This window comes from Ceratotherium simum, chromosome X (genome assembly GCF_057802395.1).
Source record: "Ceratotherium simum simum isolate JZ-2026a chromosome X, ASM5780239v1, whole genome shotgun sequence".
NCBI classification, from domain to species: domain Eukaryota; kingdom Metazoa; phylum Chordata; class Mammalia; order Perissodactyla; family Rhinocerotidae; genus Ceratotherium; species Ceratotherium simum.
The window spans coordinates 111,101,802-111,123,471 of record NC_141940.1 but is presented as its reverse complement, the minus strand read 5'-3'; the positions used below and the strand labels follow the sequence as shown (position 1 = coordinate 111,123,471).

General features: G+C 39.0%; 1 long non-coding RNA gene across 1 annotated transcript in view; it reads right to left on the bottom strand.

Moving 5' to 3' along the window:
• LOC147911992 (uncharacterized) overlaps nucleotides 1-21,670 on the bottom strand; it is a 73,919-nt gene that overhangs the window by 35,445 nt on the left and 16,804 nt on the right. The gene's annotated exons all lie outside the window — the stretch shown is intronic.

The window sequence follows — 21,670 nt, the reverse complement described above, 5'->3', positions numbered from 1 at the left end:
AAAAGATTTGGTTGAATAGCACCTAGCTTTAGCATTTGTATATGTTACTTAAAACAGTATTTTTCAAAAGAAGTTTTTGCCTCTGAAGGAAAGAATCAAAGAAATAATGACAAATGAAATGTAAAATAAAATATCTTGTAGACTGAGTTAAAAAATTAAAAAGTATTCTTGTTTTATCATTTACCTTCAAAAAGTGTTTAAGTGTTTCCTTTTCAGAGCTACAGATGGTCTTTGCCATTTAGCATCCTCATCCCTGTTAGAAGCAGCCAATTAATATCATATCCCTATTCTTCTAATCAAGGCTGCCCTATTAGTGCTCTGTTGAATGAACTGTTGCTGATTAACTGAAAATTAGTCAGTGAAGCTAACGATTTTCTCTGCAGACCCTGTGGGCCCATAAAATGTTCGTCTGAATTAAGGACAGTTAATTATGGTGTATGATTTGCCAGTAGACTGAAGTTACTGAGTCAGTGTGAGGAGTCCAGGCTGGGGGCGGTTGATTTGATGCAGGCTGGCAGATCTCTCTTTCAAAGTTTGCTGTTTTCCTCTTAGCTCACGTCTCTTCCAGGCATTTCCAGGAGATGGTGCCTGGCAGCTCTTTCACTCAGCTTACAAGAAAATCTCCCCAGCATATCACGCGGGGAAGAACAAAATAAAAGTCTTTCAGCGCTGGTAATGTATTCTTTGGTAAGCAGCAGAATTTATGGTGGTTGACACAAATCATAATTTTAATATACTTTTAAGCTGCTGAAACACATTGAAATCAACATGGAGATGATGTATATGAGTATATGCTACCCAGCTTATGCTGCATCTGTGACAGTATAATGAACAGATATGAAAAAGATGCCTTTCTAGATTGTTGGTCCTTGAGCACCCAGCAGAAAGAAAAGAAGTTTGGGACAAATTTTTGAGTAAAAGCAATAAGAAGACTCCCCAAATTAGTAAGACAAAACAGTGGATATATAGTGAAATGTCAACAAGAGAAAATGCAAACATACTGATGAGATATGGGAGTTCAATTACCTCTTTCTGAAGATCTCAAACTACAGTTTTATACATGGTATTGTTTTGTAGTCACGTCATTTTGGTACTTCAGTTCTTAAACCCAGTGAATAGAATTTAAGATGGATTTGCCTTTTGATATAAGGTGTGAGGACTGGCATACATAAAATATTTCTATTTTAGATCTATTTATCATATTTCAAAATAAAGACTATCTAGCATTTTCCCACATACACTACTTATGTGCATGGTTAAACAAGAGGGAAATAATAATTCATGTAATTCTAAAATCAATAATCTTTTGTTAAAGGAACCTCTGTTGTCTTCCATTACCATGTACTGAACCTGCCTTTTCTAGATATAGATGATCCTAGGGCCCTACTGAAGTTTTCTATAAGACTTTCTCCCTTCAGTTTAAATTTTAGTTCAGCATCTTATGTGAAAAAGATTGTCTGCTTATAGATGTAAGGGTGTAACATCAGAACCTTGTTTTGAGCTGAGGAATTAATATTAAATGAAATTTATCCACTTAAAAAAAGACCATTGGTGAGAGAACCAACCAACAAATGTTCATTTTTTTTTTCTTTTGAAAAGATTTATTCAAGTGAGGAACATGGAAACTCAGAATTGGTTGCAGGTGTGAGTGAACCAGAAATTAGGTGAACCGAAAAAATAAGTTCAAGATCCCCTTAAATGTAATATCTTTAATGATATGTAGAGATAATCACTGAGATCGTGTAATGAACAAGAACATTAAAAAAGAAATAGCAGAGAAATTTGCTGAAATGTTTGCTTCAGGCTTTACAAAGGTAAATGTTGTGAGGCATGAAAGAATGATTGAATTAAGCAGGATTTCAATCAACCCAGCTTGGTTCAAGCCCTGGCTTCACCACCAATGGTCTGTGTATTTTGGCTGAGTCATATCTTCTCTGTGTCGCATGAAAGCATTGGCCAAAGTTTGTGGGGTCTGGTGTGGCCAAATCTGCTTACCAATAAGCTAGAGAGGCAGAACACTTGGGCATCACTACTGTCTGGTTTACCCTCTTCCCCCCAGTACTCAAAGTTATAATTTTATACGCTATCCTTGTTCTTAGGCAACTAATCCCAGCATAGGTGTTAAATGATCAGGTATTATCTCCAAACCTTCATGAGACTTTCTTTTTAGCAACTATTATGTGCCAGGAATTGACCTTTCTACAGCTAAACAAATTAGTTTTGGCTAATAAGTTTGGGTCAATAAGGTTTAATATGAGAGTTGAGGAAGAGAGAGAGGATACCTCATTTCATAGTCTTGCCCCTCTCTTAATCTCCTTCATGCAGAAACAGCTGTCTGGGTAATAGTTTTAAGGTAACTCCATCCCTCTCTTATTTATTAAGAATGACTACAAATTGACTTTGGGCACTACCTTTAAAAAAACTCATAATCCCTAAAAAATCCAGCTATTTTGAATGAAAAGTCTTTTTGTATTATGTGTTTTACTTCTGGTCATTGTTCCTGGAGGAAGATGTAAAAAAATGGAAAAATTCAAGAGAGTGGCAATTAAAATGATCGAGGGGCTTCCATAACATATTGGAGTCAAGTAACAGTCTTCAAAAGAATCATCAGATCTATATATTCCTCCACACTTAAAGTGAGTTTTTTTTTTTTTGATGAGGAAGATTGGTCCTGAGCTAACATCTGTGCCCATCTTCCTCTATTTTTTTGTTTGTGGGACACCACCTCAGCGTGGCCTGATTAGCGGTGTGTAGGTCCAGGCCCAGTCTCTGAACAACGGAACCCAGGACACGGGAGCGGAACACAGGAACTTAACCACTACACCACCGGGCTGGCCCCTTAAAGTGAGTTTTTAAAGTCAGCATTTGTACCTGAAAATTATTTCTTAAAGAGGATTTTTACATACATAATCTTTCAACAGCCTTGAGAAAGACATCAGGACAAATATTATCTGGATTTTATAGATGAAAAAATGGAGGTCTAAGAGATGCTATGACTTGGTCTAATTCTGATGGCCATTGGTAACTGGAAGTACCCAGCCTTGAAATCTGTCATACTCATTCCACTCTTCCAAACTGACTGAACTTCTATCTCCCCATTCCGTCTTGACAGAGAATAGCCAGAATTATTTTTCCTGGTCTCTGCCCTCTCTCTAAACATATTTTCCTTTTGACCTGCAATTGATGGTGTATACTTCAATCTCCTTATTGTCTTGTTTCTAATCATTTCAAATGATATAGACATATCTAGTATTACTATATTTACCTTATTTGATTTTGAGATTGGGGATCCTCAGAGAAAGAGGGCTATTTTTATGTGCTTTGCTCAAAAAAATTGTATTAAAATAAATCAAATTATCCTTTTGCTACTGGTCTAGGAGGATTTCAGAGAGGATTTAAGGGGCTGATGAGAGATCAGCAAGCTCTGGCCCATGGGCCAAATATGCTTGCTGCCTGTTTTTGTAAACAAAGTTTTATTGGAACGAAGCCACACTCAGTCCTTTATGTATTGTCCATGCCTGCTTTTGTATCACAACGGCAGAGTTGGGTAGTTATAACAGAGACTGTATGGCCTATAAAGCCTCAAATATTTACTATCTGGCCTTTTATAGAAAAAGTTTGCCAACTCCAGGCCTATATAATTAATTACATAGAGAGTCAGTCCCTAAAAAGTGACTAAGGAACAAGCAATGTGGAGTGGATTGTCCTCTGTTTCTTTCTAGGATTTTGATACCTCAGGAGCTGTTGTTATTTCAGAGAGAAAGACTATTTTTTGGTACTTATGGCAAGGGAATAGGAGGTAGAGAGAGGGAATTGAAAGAGAATTTGATGAAATTACACATAGCACTTCAGAAGAGGAATTATATTTGGAGAGTTAGTCTTCAACAATCAATCAAGGGAATGAGAGAGAGAATTGCATGAGGTAAAGGTGTGAACTGGGGTGGAGCATCTACAAGTGTTTGTGACAAGCTGATTGGTACCCATTATAATACACAGTGAATATACTGATACCAAACAAAATTCAAACTTGTTTAAGTTTAAAAATCATTTAAATTATTAGAATTTATTTTTCTTTGCTTTCAGCAAGGAAAAAGTATCAGGTTTTCTTTACTACTTGAATAAATTCTGAATCTTGGGACATGGATTCAGCTTAAGTAGAAATTACTTTTTGATCAGATGTTTGCACAAATTATTGTACATCAACTATTATAAAAACAAACTTTTACTATCTCATTTTTTGAGATTTATAGAGGTGACTTTCCTTTTCTTTGGAGATGATAAAAGGTGTGCCGACTGGCACTGCTGTTTAATTATAGATGACTAGCTGTGAGGAACGTGGAGATGATTTCAGCCATTTAAACCTCAAGGCAATCTCCCGATGTGACCTAAAAGGTGTGCATTTTATTTATGTAGCTATTTAACCTACTCACCCAGATTTCTATTGCACTTAGAAATTCCCAAGTGAAGTGTCTACAATTATGTTATAAAGGACTTGAAATAATATTCCCTTCCTTCTCATTCTCACTCCCAGGAAATTTTTGCCTAAAAAGCTGCATTTGGGAAATATTGCATGGAAGGCATCATAGTATAGGGGAAAGAGAACAGACTTTAGACTGAGATATACTTGGAAGGCCATTTGAAAGGTCACCATGTGTTCAGGGAACTGCAAATGGCTCACCATGCCTGGATGGCAGAGTGCATGTTGAGTGTGGACAGTGACATGTCTGTGGAGATGGTTGGGAGCCAGATAATGAAGGATGCTGTGTTCTGTGCTAAGGAGTAGGGACAGTTCTCAAGGTAATATGGATCCCCTGAAGGGTTTTAAGACAAGAATATAACACAATTAAATTTACAATGTTGAAAAATACTCTGGCAACAGGGTAGATGATGAACTGAAATGGAGAGAGAGAGAGTGAGGGTAGGTAGATATTTGAAGGGCTGGCACAGGAATTGAGATTTTCAAGGAATGAGGAGGTCTAAAACTGGGAGTGTGTCTGTGAGGGTAGGGGCCTGAATTATTTAGGAGATATTTGTGTGGCTTAACTGATATAACTTAATTTTAACAGAGATAAGGGTGAGGAAAGGGTCAATTTAGGGGCTGAGTGATTATAATAGGAAAATTAAGAAGGAGAACAAACATTAATGCCTATCTTACTTACTACTGCATGCCCAGAATCTAGGCCTGCCAAGCAGAGTGTTCCCGTGATTTGAGTCAGACAGTAGGAGACGATAAAAAATAAAATAGAAGTAAAGAAAATAAGGAAACAGTTGGGTGATAATGACAGATGATGGCAAGAGAGACGACAGCACGTCCATAAAGATAATATACATAGTCACAAATACAGTTGCCAAGTGCCAGCAAAAATAACTGAGACAGCATTGCCTCCAAAGGCAGTGGGCCATCTCCAGATAACTTTGCCTATATGGAGCTTCCTTGTGTAAGAAGAATATCTGCCTGGATTCCCCAGAACTAAGATTCTCAGACTAAGGTTTTAGCACGCATTTAGGAGGTGATCACCAGCAGGGAGTAGAGAGGTGACAAAGAAAAACGAAAGCAACCAATACAGAATGTATTAATGAGTGGTTACCATGTGGGCAACCGGGGGCTCAATCCATGCCTCAGCATCGTCTCCTATGAGGGGGAAAGAAGGTATTTGTCCACCAATTCTAGTTTGTCACTGGTTAAGGGGTTTACCAATGACAACTTCCCGGCCCTTCCAACCAGCTCTATGCATGAGCTAAGCAGAGAAATCCCTGAAACCAAGAGTTGTGGTTGCGGGAACTATGAATGCCAAAGGGATATGAGCAAGGTTCTGACAGAGCCTACTGCATATAGATACGCCCTAACACGGGCAGTACACCCATTGTACCTGTGCTTTGGGTTTGAGAGAGTAGAATCTTACTTAAAATCACACAAGTTATTTACTTCAATGAAGAAGATTTTCTACCTTTTTGGAACCTAACCAAGTATATATATATACATATACTGGGATTTAGAACATTCAAACCCCCAGGCTGTCTCCAATATATATTGATGATTTATAACATTAGTAAATGGTGATCTATGGTGATATAAGCTTTTGAGCAAATGCTGAAACTGTAGAGACAGGTATGAAAACTCAAATGTAAACATTAAAATTGACTCAGATATGCCTGGAGAGAGAACACATTCTATGTTCTGAAAAATTACCATTTCCTAAAATGAAACTACTAAGATCTGTGATTTTTGCATAATGAAAGTATTTAATTATTGATTTTGAAAAAAATAGACCAATGCACAAGATGCCTAAAACATAGTAAGGCAGCACTCCCAACTCTCTGCTATTCTGAAATTGGATATAAGAAATTAAACTGAAATATGAGTCAAAATAGAACAAAGTTATGAAGAGTCATATAAAATGGGAGAATTGGATTAACTGCTGAGTAACCTGGAAATGAAAAATGGAGGACTAAGGTCGATTTCGGATAATCCACTGATGGATTTTTCTAGTTTTAGTATTTTACTTTCTTTACCTCTCCTGGTTCCCTCTTTAAATGCAAAGATACTGGAAATGGGTTAGTGAAGAAGTCATTCGTACCAGGGTTTGCTATCTTGAAGGTCCAGCTCTGCCACTCGCTGGCTATGTAACCTCAGACAAGTTACTTAACCTCTTTCTACCTCAGTTTCCTCATTTGAAAAAAATGGTGATGATAATAGTATTTACCTCATAGGCAGGTTGTGAAGAATAATAAATTAGCATATGTAAATTACTTAGACTGCCTGACGCATAATAACAAGTACATATGTGTTTGTTAACGTTAATATTAAGCATATATACCTCTCTTTTGGGTGAAGAGCAAATTGTCACAGCTTATGGAATTTGACGGCCATATTTACACAAGAAGTGTATCAGAGTATTGTTTTTAATGATTTTTAACATTCAAAAGAATTGACATAGGAAAACGATTCTTTAGCATTCCAGAGGCAAAACTAAGACCAACGGTGGAAGTTATAGTTCTGACACAAGGAAGAAGTTTTAGTCGTTAGAGCTGTCAAACAATGAAATGGGTTGTCTTTGAAGTCCTGCATTTGCTGACATGAGAGGTATAGTACACTGGATGATTGCTTATTAGTGATGCTGGAGAGGGAGCTTGTGCAACAGAGAAAAGATATAAATAAATGTTCTTTCAGATTTTTCTAATTTTGAAAGTCAGTGATTTCACAATTTGTCTCTCAACTCTCTTTCCATGCTTCTATCTTACTATTTCCTTATGCAAATCCTCTGCCCTAGACACACAAGCATACTCATAAACACTCAACAAGTTTTATGCTTTCTCACCATTTGTGTTTTCTGCCATTCTCTCCAGATTTTCTGGAGAATTTTCTTAACAGAATAGGCATTTTAAGCATTTTAAAAGTATAAATCTTATTAAAAGTTATAGAGCATATGGTATATTAAAGCTTAATTTCTATGTATAAGATAATTAGGACTTGCTTTTTTCATAGCCATGTTATGCTTGATCCTGAAATATTTAAATAAAATATGAAGGCTGAAAAGATAAATCACCACCTCACCCATACAAACTCATTTCGAAAGGAATAAGTAAGTCTGAGCTACTTATATTTAAAGTAGTAAAAATCTCTAATCTTTCAGATTTTTAATTTGTATTACAGTTTGCCTCTAAAAATATTTATACTTCAACATTAAAATTAAATAAGGTAAATGAAAGGGTGTCTTTATACTATGTTTCATCAAAAATATATCTGTTAATACTTCCTTTGAAGGAAAAGATTTCAGGGGAAAGAAAGCAAGGGAATGAGCTGCCAGCCATTAGTTGGTCCGGTAGTTTCATATATTTTTGGTCAGAATGCTTTATTTAAACCAAAGCTTACTAGGAAGCATAATATGACAACTTGGAGCTGCTTTAATTGGGGAGGTGGTGGGAGAAGACTGACTGGAAGGCTAAGAGTGTAATGGGAGTGCTCTTTGAAGCTGTGCCAAACAAGGGGACAATACCTTTTTCCCCTGAGAATCAGGACCATTTTCCTGGCCCAAAGGCAGTATGAGCTTGCTCTCATAGATTTTCAGAATGGCAAATGGGAAGTTTTGTGTGTTTATATGAGCTAAATAAGTATTTGGAACAGGCTTTGTGTATTATACTGTCTTTTCCTGACACAATTTGAGAACCTACATTGGCTTCTCCATGTGGATTTAGAAACCCAAAAAATATGCCCTGCCATCTTGATTTCCTAGTGTTTTACATAAAATCTTATATCTTTTTCCTTTTTCCAATTGTTTATTACACAGAACCTTAGGTATTCCTGGGGAAAAAGTATTAGTGCTAAAACATGCATTTTTCTATCATAAGTAATAAAATAGACCATAGATCTTTCCCTTTTTCCGTAAGATTCCAAAAGAAAAACATTTAGAAAATAGAGACTGTAATTGAAGAATTCTACTGAGCATACATGATATAAAATTATATAATACTTGGGCAGGAGTATGTTGTTTTGAGATCATTGTCAGGTTACAATTTTTCTGTTATTTCAGGGTGAAAAAGATGAGTTGCTATGGTTTCTTGCTCTGCTCAAATTGGGTTTCATTTGGTCACATTAATATTTGTACAGCTATTTTTTCGTTACTGATATAAGACTACTAATCTCCCCTGACAGGTTTTATGAATTCACATATGTTCTCAGAAACTTTTTCTGGTGCATTAATAATGTTTGACAAAGCACATGCTTTCAGTATAATTATTTACTGAAATGCTCCTTTTCTACAGCCCCCTCTCATATTGCTTACCTAGATGATTCATTAAAAATAATTTAGATGTGTAGAGACTATGCATGAATGCAGTATAGTCCCAGAGGTGTAAGGTATATAGTAGAACCTCTTCATTACCCAAGGACTACCTTGATGCCTCCGTCTCTAACTCATGGGAAGGGTAGGGACCTTGTACAGACATTTAGAGCCTCCTTTTACTCATGGCTTGAACACAACACATTACAATGTATTTAGCCTGGAAACCTTCATAACACAACTCAACAGGAAACAAGTAGTTTGGTTCCACACTAAAAAACAAACAAAAAACTCTACTGCTTTATCTAAATGATTAATAAATTCAGTCCTTTCTTAAAAATTTTAAAACATTTTGTTATATTTATGTAACAATACAATCATTTCCTATTTGGGATAATAAAAATCTCTATTGATTCATTATATGAATTTGTTTGAATAAGAAAATCAATTACCAGTACCAAATTAATTTTAATTCCTATAGAACATCATGTATAGAATTATAGAGGATGGAAATCACAAAGAAAAAATGCTTTACCCTTTTTTTTCCCCGCCTCACAGCACATTCTGCTTTAATGATATTATTGAAGGAATAAAATATATGGATTTTTTTCTAGTATCAAGTAAGCTTTTAAAATACATACAAAAATATATGTGATAAATACATGCTGACTTTTTAATGAGTGTGTTTTAAAAATTTAGTTTTTAAGTGTATTTATGTTGCTGTAATATATCCTCTTAAATAAGTAAAATAATGCGTATTGTAACAAAATATTTTGTCAAAACTTTCAACAGTTAGTATATAAATTTTAACATAACTCACTCAAAAAACATGAGATTTAGATTTCATGCTCAACTTATCAGAATGAAAGATATTCAAAATAGAGATGGGTGGGCCCTATAACTTCTACTCAATGGCTATGTCTATATAATTGTGAATTAAAACAAAGAAGATACAAAGGCTAGAACAGAAATTGGTTCTTAGTCATTATCTACAGTTATAACAAATTAGGACATTCAGATGATTTTTGCAGTGTCCCTCCTTTGGAAACCAGGCATTCATAGTGTCCCAATGACTCAGAATGGAGGTGTACAGAGGAGAAAAGAAGAAAGCATTACTGTAATAGAATACAATTTGTCAACTTATAACCACACCTGAACCCCATTACCCTTGCACTATAGCCATGATCCACCTCAGCCTTCTCCCTGTCACTGTTGCCCTCAGTGCTAATTTGAACAGATTTTACTTCTTTGGGATACAGTGGTGAGCAGGGAACACAATGAATCACTGTGATGTGTTATGAGTTTTCCTAGGAAGGGCACCAGGACTCTCTTTGAGTGTAACAAATCTTATGTTGAGTGTATCTCACTTTGCATGCACACACACTGCCATAATTTAACATGTTGCAAATTTCTCAACCTGATATAATTTCCCATTTGTTATTTAGGTTGCCTCCACCTCATGACAAAGATTTGGAGAAGGTTTGAAGACTTTATTCAAGATCTTAGCTGTTTATAAATGTCTTCCATTTTAGGCTATTTGAAAGGGAAGCAAGCGCAGTTCTGAAAAACTCTTCAATTATAAGTTTGGTCAAACCAACCATAAATATAAAGAAATGGCTTCATCTGAGTAACTGACACTTTCAAGACTTGACCAATTGTGGTGTTATATAAATTATATCATTGATTAGTCAGATCAAAAGTTATGGCAGGAGAAATCCTAGCGCATTTTTGCCATTGAGTTTGCATTTACCTACAAATACAAAACCATGGTGTATAGTTCCACCCTTTTTATAGCTTTATAATTTTGGCTCTTGTCTCTCTGTTGGATGAGGACCAGGTACATTGGTATAGCTTGATAAAGCCTAATATTGAAAATAATTTAAAACCTCAAAGTCAATGTCACCTTACCTATTTCACCTGCCTAATGACTTCCTCTCTTTTCATATATCCCAAACAGATATGGATTCACATTACTGGGAAGAAGAAACTCTCCCTATGTTTACACGATGCAGTAATTTTTGCCCTTCTAATTAACCAGCATGAGTCAAATGTTTAAAAGGTTTCTTTTGAAACCATGCCTTCAATTAACATTCACAGTTTCTAAATTAATTGTTGCTGACCTTAACATGCAGGTTGTCTTAAAGACATGTTTCAAATAGAAAAAAAAAGATAATTTTATTCAGAGAAATCTACTAACTATCTATGTTTCATAAGTCTTTGGTCATTGCTTTTCTTGTTTCACTGCATAGAGAGTCCTAGAATTTGGAGCACTGCTTCATTACATCTCTGGATAAAAGTCCTACAAACGACCTTGAACACAATCCCCATATTTCTCCAATATCAAAATTAATAGTGACTCATTAACATCACAGTTTGCAAAATCCATACCATTTCATGTATCATATAACCTGGATTCTCCTGCAGAAAAATAGTGGCATACTGAATTTCAGAATATTCTTATACTACTTTCTTTTCAAAAATGGAATCATTATAATTATTAAAGGAACCCAAATGCAGGTGGTTTATATTGAAAATCAAAGTAAGGAACTCCCAGTGGGAAATATTTTCCAACTCACTTTAAGAATTAGTGGAACTGTCTTCTTTCTTTAAGAAATCATAACTCTGTGGAGACTCAAAGATAGAATGTAGCCACATCTTACAATGAGGAAGAAAAGCTTTTTTTATTGTTGTTAAGTTTTCTTTTATTGTGAAATTTTTGTTGTACATTATTGTTTGTCAGTCACCATATAAGTGCATCCCTCCAGAAAAGCTTTTTTAATAGATAAAAAGCAACATCGTCTATGATACGTATAGCCAGGGACTTAAAGCATCATCTATGAACTACCAATTTGTGATGTGAATAACTTTATCATCTGCAAAGCCCTATTATTCAACATCTTGTTGCCCATGGTGCTGAAGCTAATGCTCTTCTAGGAGCAACCTAGAGATCCAGCATCAAATCACTGATGCACAGGCGAGCTGCCAGCATAAGCCAAGTGGCTCACCTTGAAACTTTAGTCCTGTATGTCTGACTCTGCTTCGTGAACTCCCTTATTCTGTGAACTGTTCTTCTGTCCTCAGTGGTGGAATCCTGATTATGTTCATTTTTTTTCTCCCTATGTCAACAAGGATTCTGTGCTCCCTATATTTATTGGATGTTAACCCAATCCTATAATTTAAAATGTTACTGCTTGAGCTTGAAAGAATCAGCACTAAAATTCTAAAGTCCATCTTGTTCAATCTTTTTTTTTTGACAGGGAAAAAAGCTGTACCCCAGAGAATGAGTCTTTCCCAAGTTCATGCAGCTAATTAGAGATACAGTTGGCATTTTTACAGTAAAATTACACATATTGGTGTCCCAATTCTATATTTGGGCCTTCTCCTCTTGTTAATGAATTTTAATTGTCATCCAGATGAATTAATCGTATTACAGCTATTTAGAGGGAAGAGTGAAAGCTTTTCTCCACGTCCTTCTTAGACACATATTCACTCTACACTACATGCTGGGGACTTATAAAGCATGCATCCCTTAAAGGGGCAAATAGAGACAAGCTAGATATGTGACAATATCAGAGAAATATTTCCGTACATAACCATCCATGGACATGTTATTCAGACTGCATCAAGTGAAAATAAATTTCAGAAGAGACTGATTTAGAGGGCCAGAGTGGTGGTGAGCACAATACAAATTTTAATCCAGGGGGAGTGCAACTTGGAGGCTGGTTAGAACAATTAGCAAGGTCTACTAAAGTAGTTGTTCACAAACAGCTTAAAATATCAGCAAACTTCCCCATAAAAATAACATTGAAAAAATGCCTACACACTAATTTTATGATGGAAGAACAGGTTTTCTTTTCTAATATGTTCTGGTTTAGAGAATTTACTGCATTTTCTTCCTTTTCATTGAAGATGAGAAAACTGTAACTTATCTTCTTGCTGACTAAACAAGCCATGAAAAATTTTATAGACAGTTTATAGATAGGCTCTGACTCACAGATTATAACCATAACTGCCAAGAATGCATTTGCAGTTCCTAGATTTCTCAAAATTCCTGCTCTAACCCACCTACCATGCAGATTCCTCTAGTATTCCATGTTATTTCTGCACTGAAAAATCAATATAGTTGTTGTATATTAGAGTATTTCTTCAGTAATCATTCACTCCCTCCCCTCCCTGCTTTACAGGAGGAGTATACTTCCATGCCCCCTTGATGTTGGACTTGACCACGTGATTTGCTTTAGCCAATGTTATGTTGGCACCTCTGACTGTGTGCTGCTTCCAGACTATGGCTTCAGAGGCACTGCTTGTTTTGCTCTCTTCTCTGCGAGCTTTTGACTTCTGTCACTTTAAGAAGAACATGCGCAGGTAGCCCTCTGGTACAAACATGACAGACAAGTGAACCAGGTCTGAATCAAACCCATGGCCTGGAGCCAAGCCCAGCTGAGCTCAGCCTACATCAGGCAGACTACAGCTGAACCACAGAGAAATCAATTCTTATCGTAAACCACTGAAATTTGTTGTTAGTGGCAACAAATTGTTATTGTTAGTTGACAATAGTTATTACATGTTATTCTATTTGTTGCGTTGCAAATCTTTGCTGGTTTTCCATTTGTATATATTTTGCCTTCCCAACCAGACTGGAAGACACTTGTGCAGTTTGATACATGTTTTTAACTTTTTTGGTCCCCCCAAAACGCACACCACTGTAACTACTCAATATATTCTAGTTTCAGAAGCCAATGTTTTCCTTGTACTGCACATTGGACTAAGTCTTCACCACACCACTGATACCTCTCAGCGACAAATGTTGCATTTCAGCAGCAATCTCAGAATATGTTTTAGAAGCACAGGGGCTCAGAAACTCAACAGGATAATCAGCAGAATTGAGCAAATGGAGAATCCTTTATATGGGGGCACTGCTGGCATTTTAAAACACTTTTCCATTCATGGTAGAACAACTTTTGTACATAACCGAAAAGGCCATTTTTCTCAAGGCAAAATAGCTGATTTTAGCAGCACAAGGCCTGAAAAACCCTTTATGGAGAGAGCACTGTTTTCCCATTGGGTTTCTCCATGAACCTGTTATTTAGAGCTACCCCAAGGCTAAGGGCTGATATATTTACTATTACTGTTCACAGAAAGGCAGAGATTAAGCAGGGCAGACTGCAAGGTGCAAGGTGATCTTTACCTGTGCTCAGTCCAGCCTTTCCCACACATTTACAGTAAGACACACAGTCCTGGAATTTATTCTGTCCTCCCTGAGGTAGGAAGGTCAAGGATCTATGACTGAAGGAAACTAAGGTGTGTGATGGGTGAGCGAGAAACAGGGAGCAAGTGAGGAGAGATGGCATTTGCATACAGGTGAGCTCTGTAGGTCACAGCAGGTAGCAAATTCAAACACAGAGCCAGGGCCAGAGCACTGAGTCCAACTAATGCTGGGCGAGTTCCCTGCCTGAAACACAGTGTTCTTTCTCCACGCCTCCCTCACCCCCCCAAATCTGAACTGAAGTTTCTATTTCTAGTTAATTTTCAATGCCTGGGCAAAAAATCAGGGGGAAACAATCTATAATTACTTACTTTGACAGATAATCTAATCTTTGCCATTTTCATTGTATGTCAACCCAAAATGTAAGGCAATAATATATACCAATGGATACATGTCACACACTGTTCATGTCATCAGAACAGGTTTATTGAGGTGGATTTTCTTTATGAAATTAACACCTCTGGTATTTATTCATCTAACTGAGAAATGGCTTAACATTACCAAGTAACACCAATTCTACTACGGGTTGATAGGCATTTAAAGCATTAAAGATCATTTTAAAAAATGTATTAAGGGAGAGGGTAAAGAAACTGCAGCAACTCCCAAATTGTATCTATCAGTGGCAGCAGATAGTGCTTAGCCAGTCTATTGAAAAGATTTAATTACATCTCTTTCTTACCTTGAATGTCGGAGTCATTTTGACAGACTGCTTAGAGCAATGGTTGTCTAAGGAACAAACTCTTCCTGCAGCTGGTGAAGCGAGTCCCCCTAACAGTAAGACTTATTAATAGCAAATTAATGATTGTCAAATCTAGGGTTCAACGATGACAAAGCTCTGTTGGAATGTACCATATTCTTTCTGTGTGACATTTTTAGCCTTAAATGTTTGCCTGTTCTGTTCCTTGAAATCTTGACATGTAAAATCTTGATTATGTCATCATGGGAGCACTCCTAGTTAAGATATCTGCAACCTGCTTAAAGAGGAAAGAAAGATTGAGAAAATAAAATAAATAACCTGATTTGTTTTCGGTGCTATTCCTAACTTACCCAATGTTAGCAAGATGTTTTCCCTCTGCAAAAGAGCTAAACAAACTAGCACAGATTCTCCAGGGCTTGAAACAAAAATTAGAACAAATCCTAAGGAATTTAGCTTACAGACAGGTAAAGTTTTAATTAAAGAAATTAAAACCTCTGGTATTTGACAATATTTTAGTTCTTGGCTTTTCACAGCCATTTGTCATGCTGGCCTCAAGATACTGTTAGGGTTAGATTGTTTCAGGATATTTTGCAGGTTATGGAAAATATTTGCCTGTTGTTGGGAAGTTTGTACAAGATTGAGAACATTTGTCCCTTTTCTAGAATCCTATTATTCTAGAAATATGAAGTCTTTTACTTGCCATTCCTCCCATGGGCACTTGGCCTCAGTTTGTTGAAGAAAGAGGCATCACAGCTTCTTTTCCATTCGAGTTTTTTCAAGCTCAGGAATGAGGGGAAGTCTGAAGAATGTTTGTGGCTAGGCTGGCAATCAATGGAAAACGTGTTACGGTTTTACGACAAATCAAGTAGCACAGATTTGCTTTGTGTTTGGAAGTTAATCTACACTCTCTAAAAATGCTCCAAAAGCCAGTTAAAGCAATTGAAGTAAAATACTTTGCTGGAACCCCCTAGAGAGAACACACTGCTATGTCATACAACTCTCACAAATGAGTGGGAGAGATTGTCTTAAACCTTAAACCGTGTGTTTTAAAACACATGCCAATTGCTCTGATTCTTGCCATTAACAACTTCAGAATTAGCTTACAGATGGTAATCTCCACAGAGCAGTGACTTTTGTGTGGGAAACTCAGGGAAGAAAAGTAGCTTTAATTTTTTTTCTTTTGCAGCTGAACACAAGTGAACTGGGAACCTCAGCACCATGTAGGAAGAAAATACAACCATATTTGTGAAAGTGTATGCCTGGCGTTAATAATTCAGAGAAAGTGATAAATAGTCAAGCGTTTGAGAGAGGCTGGAAATAAACTTTGCAAGTACAAAAGCTGAAAGGTAAAGCGTTGAAAATTTCCTTAGCCATTTAAAAATTTATATAAACCAGTAGTTTCAAATCAACATTTGGTGTCCAAATTCTAATGCCTCCATTTTTCTGCCTAATTCCAAACAATAGTCCTGGATATAAAACTGGAATAGGCCCCAAATATTAGAAATTGAGATAGAAAAATAATGTAGCTGTTATTTTAAAGCTGAGTCAATAAATAATCCCTAAAATATTAGTCATTTGTTTGTACATTACCAAAAAACACCCTAACAGTGAGGACTGCTGTATATCTTCCCATTGTTTTGAGTGGTACAGTGTTTTACAGATGATTCTGCCCAGAAATAAGGGAGAAGAGAAAGATCATACAAAAAAAGACTAGGATGGCCAGAAAGATATGCCCTGTCACCTTTCAACAGTGGGTGAGAGGTGAGGTAGATAATTCCAACTAGAGACGGATCCCCAAATCATTTTTACTTGGCTTGGAAGTACATTGCAGACTGTTTAAAATTTTATGCAACGTGAGGGTGACATTGGAGGGAACCAAACATCTCAGAAAGGAAAATAATTAACAGGAATTAAATATCTGCTGTCATTACCCCCAGTGGCAGATAACCCATCCAAAAATATTTAGAGGTCAACTCGTTTACGCTATTATGCCCCAGTATCATTCATTGAGTATCTCCCCCCACCCAAATGTGAAGGAATGTGGCTTTCTCTGACTATGAAAACTAATTCTAGGAAAGATTTTCATCACAATAATGCTTAGGAAGCACGGAGATAGACAAATGTTGGGTCACATCTTATCTCAGAAAAATCCGGTGCTTTAAATTATAGTGCTGGAAATTCCGGCACCTTAAGTTTCACATAAGAAATTTCCATGGAGAGAGTCCTTCTTTGACCACTTTTGAAATGAAATGAGCCCATTTCACCCACCTTCTCAGTAAGGGTATGTCTAGGCTAATATTTAAATGACTTTTATTCCTCTTTAGTTTCTGGACAGGCACACAACTCTTGGTATCACTCAGAAGGGCTCTATTTTCAAAATCTTTAGAACCTGAAGTCACTTCTCCCTAGAGACTTCTCTTTCCCCACTGCTTTCACTTCCTTTTCACTTCTTCGCAGATAGTTCTTCAAACATCTCCCCCCACTTCAACCAGATGGCCTGGCTATGAGCATGTCCTTGATTAGAGCTCCTCAGCTCTTTTCCATGGCCAGTGGGATCAAGTACAAACTTCTTAACAAGACAGGCAAAGCTCTTCACTGATCTCTCCCCAGCAACCTCTATATTCTCATCTCCTTCCTCCTATTAAGTTATATTACTCACAACTTGTTTATGCTAAACGCTGTTGCTAATCTTCCCAAAGCATATCTCACTCTTTATAGTAACATGTTAAAAAGTATTCTTTTTTCCTTATTGCCTATCAAATGGAGACTGACCTCTTAGCCTTGGCATTCAAGGTCCTCCATATCAATTCCAGGATTTCATCACCCTACAATGGGAAGATTAGTAAATAGTTCCAAATAAAGGCTATGTGGGGCCAGAATTTCTTAGGTGACTCATAACTCTGAATTTGGAAATCAAGGGCAGGGAGGAGACCACAGGAGGGATCAAGCGAGCTGTGAGAAGGAAAAGGAGGGCTCAGAGCAGGGAACCTGATGGGACTGACACTCCAAATGTTTTTACACATATATCTCATGCATACTTTGTGACATAGACATTTTTACACTGAATAAACCAAGGCTGGGAAAGTTTAAGTAACTCCTCCAGAATCACAAAGCTTACAAATGACAGAGGCAGGTTTCAATGTGAGGCGTCTTTCAATCCAGAGCCCCATTTATTTTCAATGCACAAAGCTGCCATCTTGTATTTATTTTCACATTGAATGTTTCTTCGATCACACTCCTACTTATATTTCCAGGTCCAGACAAAATTCACAAAGACTTCTTTGAATTGCCCAACAATATATGGTCATTTATTCCTTGGAGAACTATCTGCAAAGATAGATGGAAACATTCTACATCTTTGTTGTCCGGTATGGTAGCCACTAGCCACATGTGGCTATTGAGCTTTTCAATTATACCTAGTGAGACTGAGGAAATGAATTTTAAAATTTATTAAAATTTAATTACATGAACTAGCCACATGTGGCTGGTGGATCTGTAGCTCTAGATCTCTGCTATTCAAAAGTGGTCAATCAGCATTGGCATCACCTGGGAGTTTATGAGATCTGTTGAATCTGAGGTCCCATCTCAGACCTGCTAAATCAGAACGTCTAACAACCTCTCCAGGTGATTCATCTGCACATTAAAGTATGATAAACACTGCTCTGGAGCATTCGTTAGCAATTGCTGTGCCTTTAGTCTTAAAAAAATCATATTTTGTATCAAGTTTTATAATACAGGTACCAGGAGGGAAGGAAACATCCTATTCAGACAGCTAAATAACTATTTGTTGAATTGAACATAGCATGTGTACTTAAAGAATCTATCCAGTGTTCCTTCCAGCCACGCTTTCCTGCTTGCTAGGGAACCAAGGGCACTCTTGGTCATCTTCCCTTCCATGTGGCTGAGCCCTGGAAGCCCTTCAGGTCACTTGTCTGCTGGCTCGGTTATGGGCTCCTCTAGATGGCTTTCAAGCTAGGGAAACCAGAGGCCTTTCAGCCACAATATGACCCTTGCAATGTGGACCCATGGAATCTTTTGCCCACATGCCATCTATTCTTTCAAGGTCCAGGATGTCTTCTGGCTACCATCCTGCCTCAGTGCTGGCTATACAGTCTCATGTGGGACTCTACCTGCATTCTCGCAAAGGAAACTTGGGAGTCTTTGCCTACGTCAGCCTGATGATAGCCTGGGAAATCTTGGTCCCCTCTAGCCACTGTCAGTGCCTCGCACTGGCACCCCGAGGGTCCTTCCAGGTGCCTTCTGGGCACCAGCCTGCTGTAGTTGGGTTCCAGATTCCTTCAGGCCACTAGCCTTCTGATTTGTGAATAACTGAGTGAACTTTAGGCCACCTTCCCTCCATGACATTGGCCTCACGAATCATCAGTCACTAGCTTGCCCTCCCCCTGGGATCCTTTGGGCCACAAGCCTGCCCACATGCTGGGGAAATGTGGCTCCTTTTGCTCACGGTATTATCACCCTAGTGCACCTGGAGAACCGGTCCCAGCACTATCCTGAACACGTGCTATGGTTGTGATTGTTCTTCTTGCCATGGGCTTTCCCTTTGCTGTGGAATGGAGAGCACTTTAAGCCCCTTCCCTTGGAGAGCACTCTTGCACCAGGGGCCTATCTAGTCACTACCCTCTCCACTTTTCTGGGATTCTTTGGTCCACAAATCTGCTTTTGTGCTGGAAAACTATGGATCCTTTCACTCACCATAGTTTCCTCAAGGTGGTGCACAGGTGGTACCTTCCAGGCACACGTGCTGGAGTTCCAGTGGTCCTTTAGACCTCCAGCTTCCCCCTTGCTAGGGAAATGGAAAATTTTTCATCCACCTTCCCTCCAGTGCCTAACCATATGATAGGGTTCTGGGGATACTTTAGGCTATAAGCCTGCTGGTGTTCTGGGGAAATATGGCACTTTTCGCCCACCATAATACCTTGATGATGGTACCTCGCATAATTTTCCTGGCATCAGCTCGCCCTAGTGCTAAGGTTCCAGTATGCTTTAGGCCAGTATACTTCAGGCTTCCATTTTGCTGGGGGAACCGAGAGCACTTTCAGTCACCTTCCCTGCAGTGCGGTGATTCTCGGAAGGGGCTATATGGTCATTAGCCTATCCACCTGGTGAGATTGAGGGGTTCCATTTGGCCACAAGTTTGCCTGCGTGCTGTGGAACTATGTTTGCTGTAGGCTACCATAGTATCCTTTCACTGATACTTCCAAATAACCAGCCGGGTACCATCCTGTCCTCATGCTAGAGTTCCCGTGGTCCTTAAGGTCACCTTCCTTCCCTCTGCTGAGGAAAGGGGTGAACTTTCAGCTACCTTCCCTACACCACACTGATTCTCTGAGGGCCCATCTGGTCGCTAGTCCACACTCGGGGATTTGTGAGATCTTTTGGGCTACAAGCTTGCCTGTTTGCTGGGGAACTGTGGCTCCCTCTGGTTACATCATTTCCTTACGATGGTGCCCTGGGGCAACAGTCTGGGCACTAGCCTGCCCATGTGCTACGGTTCCTAATGTCCTTCAGGCCATCAACCTTCCCTATTGCTGGAGAATCCAGATCACTTTGGGCTACCTTCCTTGCAGTGCAATGATGCCCATATGCCACTCTGGTTAGTAATTTGCCCTCCCTGAGCTTTTGGGTATCTTTTGAGTCACAAGCCTGCCCTTGTGCTAAAGAAGTGTGCCTCCTTTTGTCCACCATCCTATCCTCACCTTGGTCCCCTTGGAGAACCTTCTAGGCACCAACCTGAAGAAGTGTTATCCTACCAGTTGTTTTTCTAGCCATCCCATTCCCCTTAGCTGCAGAAAGGAGAGTGCTTTAGGCCACCTCCCCTATAGATCGCTGATACCCAAGCGGCCCATGTGGTCACTAGCCTGCCCACCTGGCATTCCTGGAATCCTTCGTACCCCAAGCCTGCTTTCGTGCTGGGAAACTATGGCTGCTTTCGCTCACTGTCGTTTCCTTGAGGTGGTGCACTGGTAGTATCTACTGGGCACCAGCATACACACATGGTAGGATTCCTGTGGTCCTTGAAGCCATCAGCTTCCCCCTTGACAGGGAAATAGAAAAGCTTTTGTCTACTTTCCTCACAGCACACTGAAGCCCTGTGGGCCTATTAGTCACCAAACTACCTATATGGTGAGGTTGTGGGGATACTTTAGGCCACATGCCTGCTAGTGTTCTGGGATAATATGGCTCCTCTCGGCCACCATAGTTCCTCGAGACCGGTGCCTTGTGTAACTTTCCTTGTGCTAGCCCCTAAGGCTAGGGTTCCAGTATACATTCTTTGGGCCGTAAGCCTTCCGCCTTGCTGGGGAGCCAAGAGCACCTTCACCTTCCCTGCAGCGTGTTGATTTCCTGTGAGTGTGGAGCGGGAAGAGACATCCAATCATCAGCCTACCCACCACCTGAGGGTTAGGAGATATCTGTGCCCACAAGCTTCCCCTCATGCTGGGAAAACCTGACTCCTATCGGTGACCATCCTGTTCGCCCACTGGTGCCTCCAGAGAACCATTGCCTGCAACCATGCTAGGGTTCCTTTAGTTTTAACATTTACTTGTCTTATCCCTTGCTGGAGAAATGAGTGAACTTTTGGCCACCTACCCTGCAGCAAGCTGATGCTTGGGAGCTGGGGATCCATCTGGTTACTAGCCTACCCTTCTCCTGGGATTCCTTGGGCCACAAGCCTGCCTACATGCTGGGAAACTGTGGTCCCTCTCACCTAGAGTCTTACCTCGCCTTGGTCCCCCTGGAGAACCTTGTGACCACCAGCCCTCCTATGTGCTGTTTCCAGTTGTCCTTCCAGCCATCAGTCTTCACTCTCACTGGTGAACTGAGATCACTTTTGGCTACCTTCCCTGCAGCGCACAGATGCCCTGAGTGCCCATCTGGCCACTGGCCTGCCTGCCCTCTGAGTTTTCT